At 44.1% G+C, this 5582-nt stretch overlaps 1 pseudogene; it reads right to left on the bottom strand.

Moving 5' to 3' along the window:
• Positions 1–1839: 1839 nt before the first annotated feature.
• Positions 1840–2885, bottom strand: LOC147116013 (putative G protein-coupled receptor 148; annotated as a pseudogene).
• Between the last annotated feature and the right edge of the window lie 2697 nt (positions 2886–5582).

The raw sequence follows: 5582 nt of genomic DNA, 5'->3' as shown, positions 1-5582 counted from the left end.
CTTCCCCAGTAGCTCACAGGCTTTACAGTATAGAATCATAGAAATTTACCGCACAGAAGGAAGCCATTCGACCTATCGTGTCTGTGCCCGAAAAAGAGCTATTTAGTCTAATCCCACTTTCTAGCTCTTGGTCCGTCGCCTTGTAGGTCACGGCACTTCAAGTGCATATCCAAGTACTTGTTAAATGTGATGAAGGTTTCTGCCTCTACCACCCTTTCAGGCAGTGAGTTCCAGACCCCCACCACCCTCTAGGTGAAAAAGGTTCTCCTCAACTCCCCTCTAACCCTTCCACCCATTACTTTAAATCTATGCCCCTTGGTTATTGATTTCTCTGCTAGGGGAAATAGGTCCTTCCTGTCCATTCTATCTAGGTCCCTCATAATTTTATACACCTCAATCAAGTCTCCCCTCAGCCTCCTCTGCTCCGAAGAAAACAACCCCAACCTATCCATTCTTTCCTCATAGCTAAAATTCTCCAGTCCTGGCAACATCCTCTGTACCCTCTCTGATGCAATCACGTCTTTCCTGTGATGTGGTGACCAGAACTGTACACAGTGCTCTAGCTGTGGCCTAACTAGTGTTTTGTACAGTTCAAGCATAACCTACTCAAGCAAAAGGCTCACAGGCTTTCAGGGATGGGGGAGCTTGGGGCAGCAGCAGCCCACATTATTCTTGTGGAGATCCTGCTCCACTTAACTTTTCGGGTGTCTTCTGCTGTACCACCAGCTTTTACTGAGTGCGGCTCCCATGGCTCATGCACCCCCCACTATGTACATCATAGGAACCCCTATTTGCAGACAGTAATGAAGCTCCTGCCTGATTCAAGCTGCCCAGCGTAACACCCTGGGGAAAAATGGCTGTTGAGTGGGAATGGGGCGGTAAGTCAACCACCTCAATTTTCAACTCTGCTACCACCCTGTTTCTACTGAGCAGAGGGAGTTAAAATCCCCACCCTGAAGAAAAGTACTGATATGTATTGAATTTGGAGCAAAGGAAATGTTAATAATAATACACGCCTAAAGCACCCGCAAAAACATTCAATCTTCAAAACATCAAAGTTACCCCCAAAAAAATCAACCCTCCCCCCCCCCCCACCCAAACCATTGAGCTCTCCTCAAAAAACACCAACCCGCCACCAAAAAAATCAAATCTCATCTTTAGTCTCCAGTTGTAGAGGTTTGTCCACCAAGACCGCCAATTGGAAACCCTGTTGTCAGAAGCACTGAAGGCCGAAACCCAGGCCTCTGTGCCCAAGTAGAATACAGACTGAATACAAGTACTTCACAAAAAATAATCCACTCCTGTTGTGATAAACGAACTCCGATGAGGACTGTGACACTCTATGATTATTTACCGTCGTGCTCTGACTGCTGACGTGTGCCCTCCGTAGATTTTTTAAGTTGAGAAACCGAGTTGAAGGGCTAAGGCCCAAAGAGAAGATGTGGTAGATCAGAAAGTAGTGATTAGCTGACTCCAAGCTTAGGTTTTAAAAGTCTAAAGATTTAACTTTACTTTAAGATGTTTAAAAATGTTTTAACCATCATTTGGGCATATTGATTGCTGAAATCATGTGGAGCATAAACACTGGCATATACCAGTAGGGCCAAATGGCCTGTTTCTGTGCTGTAAATTCTATGTAAATCAGAAGCCACTAGTGCTTGGACTTCAGATATCTCCCAGGTAGGATCTGCAAACTATCAGTTTGTATTGAGCCAGAACACACTCAGGTGTTGTGTAATACAGTGCAGAATGTGTATTATCTGTGTAAAATCCTGTTTTCAGTGCAATCTGGAAATGATAAGAGGAAGTAAAGAGTCTCACAGTCATATACCTTTTCTCTTACAGTGGCCTTACTTGAGCTATGGACTTCAAAATGAAGAATGATCGGATTGTGTTTGTGATTTCTCGATATCTCAGCCCATAGACATAAGGGCTCATTGCCTTTGGTAACATCAGTATATAATTTATCAACACAATCATCCAGACTGCTGACTGCAACCCAATCAAGTGCATACCATAAAGCACTCCCCCTGCTACCAGCAATGCCAAAGGTGAGAAGTAAACAATTAACAGCACAGAATGGATGAGGTAGGTCTGCCTTGCCCTTGAGTTTCTAGCCCATATCCCCGATGTCCTAGTTTTGCAGTATAACATGACATAGAAACTTGAGATCAGTACGAAACATATTAGAAAATACAGTACTGCAATACCGTAAGAACTTTTTAACAAAAATGTTCCAAACGGAGAAGACAAAAGCACTAAAGGCCCCATACACATCAATAACAGGGAGAATGGATTCTCTTGTGACCCAGTGTTATTATGAACAGGACAGAAGAAAAGCTGACAGAGAGAATCCATATGCAAGCGATGATCTTAAGGATCCTGGAACGGGGTAAAAGTGAGATATAGCGAAGGGGCCAACCAATGGCTACGTAAGTGTCCACCACCGTGGCAGTGACTGTCAGAATCCCATTAGAATAAGCCACCGTTAGCAAGAACAAGAGTGTTTCACAAACTACTTTTGGCATTCCTACACCTGCTGCGTTAAGGATGGCAATGAAGGTGTTCAGTATTGAATAAATCAAATCATTAACCAAAGTGTTGGCAAGTAGCAGATACCTGGTCTCCTGATGAAGGCTGCTGTTTGAAAAGATGGCCAGCAGGACCAGAGGAGTGGCCAACAGTGAGGCAAAGAGACAGATTACAGGAGGAATAACTAAACCAGCCATTCCCCAGTGTGGCATATTGAGAAACCATTCCTGCACCAGGTTATATAGGACTGCAGGATGGGAGGCATTTGTAGAGAATTGTACAGTAACGATTTCTTGCCCCAGGAGAGGCATCTCATTGTAGGAATCACAATTTTCACATTTAGATAAATTCATTCTGTGCTGCTTAAAGAAGGTCACGATTTCGAGGATTTGTATCTGCTTGTATCCAGTGTAGCAATGGTTTCCAAATTCTTCAACCTACTTAATGCTCTGACTTAGGCTAAAGCCTTTTTTCTGGGTATTTACTACAGGGTTACTGCAGATTATGTCTGCAGCCAGATACAAGCAGTACCTGTAAATTTTCCAAACACGACGAAAGCAAATCCTTCTGTACAAATTGGCAGGAACCACTCAGTTCTGACACAAATCCGGCTTCAAAATACTGTCCTGTTTAGTTTCCAGAACCATGTGCGTAGAAGTCAATCCTGCAGAAGCTGAAGACAGCAGAGAGATCAGTCTTATCTCAGTGCCACCCAGAGACATTTCACCTAAATACCGAGCGTCATCATCCTCTTATGAACATCATTGACCATGATCCTTACAGAGAAGTGGGCAAATCCTCATGGAGAGTATAGCACCAGATCTGTCGCTCTCACTTGTGCAGAGATTCACTGCAACTCATTGCTGTGTATTCCTTCCTCTGCGATATTACCTTTGACAAACTGTTTGATTTGACACTTCAGTGCACACACACAATGCATGGCCAATCCCAATGAACGATATGTTATGTTTACCCAGGCCAGCCTGTAAATAGACATTATTATGGTTCAGGACCCATTGATAAAAGAAATTTGCCACAAATATAAACTGGCACAATTAGTTCTCTGAGGAGGTTCCAATTTTGCAATTTCAGAACCAACATGTGCAAGAACATCACATCAGATGATCGATTAATGACATGCACAGGCTGGATAAACCCTGGTGTAAAAACTTGGCTGTGCCCGAAAACGGGTGCGCAGGGGGCTCAAAGCGCTCTGTGAGTGTTGTATATCCAAGTTTGCAGATGACACTAAGATGGGAGGTACAGTAAGTACTGCAGATGGGAGCAGGAAGTTACAAAGGGACATAGACAGATTAATTGAGTAGGCAAAGCTGTGAGGTCATCCAGTTTGGACCCAAATCGGAGTATTGTCTAAATGGTGAGAAACTAGGAACTGTGAAGGAGCAAAGAAATGTTGGTGTCCAGGTGCACAAATCACTAAAAGCTGTCAAAAAGACATCAAAAAGGCTAATGGAATGTTGGCCTTTGTCTCAAGGGGGGCTGAAATACAATGGCGGAGGAAGTGATGCTTCAGTTGTATAGAGCCTTGATCAGAACCCACCTGGAGTGCTGCGTTTAGTTCTGGGCACTGCACCTGGCCTTCGAGGTGTTCAGCGCAGATTCACCAAAATTATACCGTGGGTTAAAGGGTTAAATTATGAGGACAAGTTGCTTAAAAAAAATCGCAAAACATTCAAGGTAATATTTGAGAACTGAGATGCTGCTTCTTTGATGCTCATCGACTGAGGAATCAGGTGCACAGATGGCGTAGTGGATGGCTTATCTCCATTACGTGGACTGAAAGTGGCTAATGCAGACATACCTCGTGTACCAGAGTACCTGTGTAAACAGCTCTAAGTGAAGAACTTCTTAATTGCAGGCAAATTAATGTGCTTCAGTGATGCAGGACCAGCTCACTGAAATTAATCACTGCGCCAGGTGACTGTGGCTCTTCCACTGAATGGTCAATTTATTGGGTAGATCTTTATGCTGTTTATAAAGTGCTCCACTCAGCAGCACCCACAGCGCCAACACAAGCCAAGACCCTTAGAATGAGAGAGAGGTGTTTCTTGTCAAAACAATCACTTATTTCTGTCTATTTTGTTCAAACTGCAACATTTCTAAGTGCCCTTTGTACTTGTCCACAGCGTCGATGCTCGAACGCCTGGATTGCAAGATAGGTATTCTACCCGCAGGTAACCAGTGCTGCCCTTGCCATGGGGCACCACTCCTTAATTCTGGTTACTTTTCTATGGAAAATAATGAAACATTCTGCAATGCAAGAGTAGACTGAGTCAAACGAACACTGCCTCATGTAGCAGGGAAGGACTCAGTAACAGGTACCGAGAGGAGCTGAGCACCCAGAAGGTGAGAGTACGATGTAGGGGATTGGTGACCATAGCCGTATACCACAGTGACTCACTAGCTAGTGCTCAGGGTCCAGGAGAGGTTGCTGTTACCTAGCATCCTGGGATGAGCAGTGTGCTGCCATTGATGCAAGTGTTCCAGTCCATCAGGTTCGTGAAATCCTCACATTGAGTTGATCTCAGGAATTTGTTGAGTGTTAACTTTTTTATTATCAACTTCTCTTGTTAGCTGCCTCAGTGGCCTAACGCAGGGGTGCCCAAACAAATGCCCTAGGCCCCATGCAGCCCCCAAGCTCTGGTAGCTCCATCCTATTTGTGCATGTCTTCTCCGATTTGAATTTTGTGGACTTAGAGGTTTGAAAAGGATTGTTCTTAGCACGGTTGCCTCATTGCTGGATAAATCCAAAATCAGAATGAGATCACAGAATCACAGAAACCCCACAGTGCAGATAGAGGCCATTTCGGCCCATCGAGCCTGCACCGACACATATCCCACCCGATCCCCGTAACCCCTACACCAACACATATCCCACCCTATCCCCGTAACCCCACGTATTTAATCCCCCTAACACTAAGGGTCAATTTATCATAGCCAATCAAACTAACCCGCACATCTTTATGATTAGCAACTTAAGATGTAAATTAATGTAACATGAATTTAAACTTTATATAATTTTGGCCTCT

This window comes from Somniosus microcephalus, chromosome 6, assembly GCF_052327205.1.
Source record: "Somniosus microcephalus isolate GS21.2 chromosome 6, FLI_Smic_1.0, whole genome shotgun sequence".
NCBI classification, from domain to species: Eukaryota; Metazoa; Chordata; class Chondrichthyes; order Squaliformes; family Somniosidae; genus Somniosus; species Somniosus microcephalus.
This window is presented reverse-complemented; position numbering and strand designations above follow the sequence as displayed.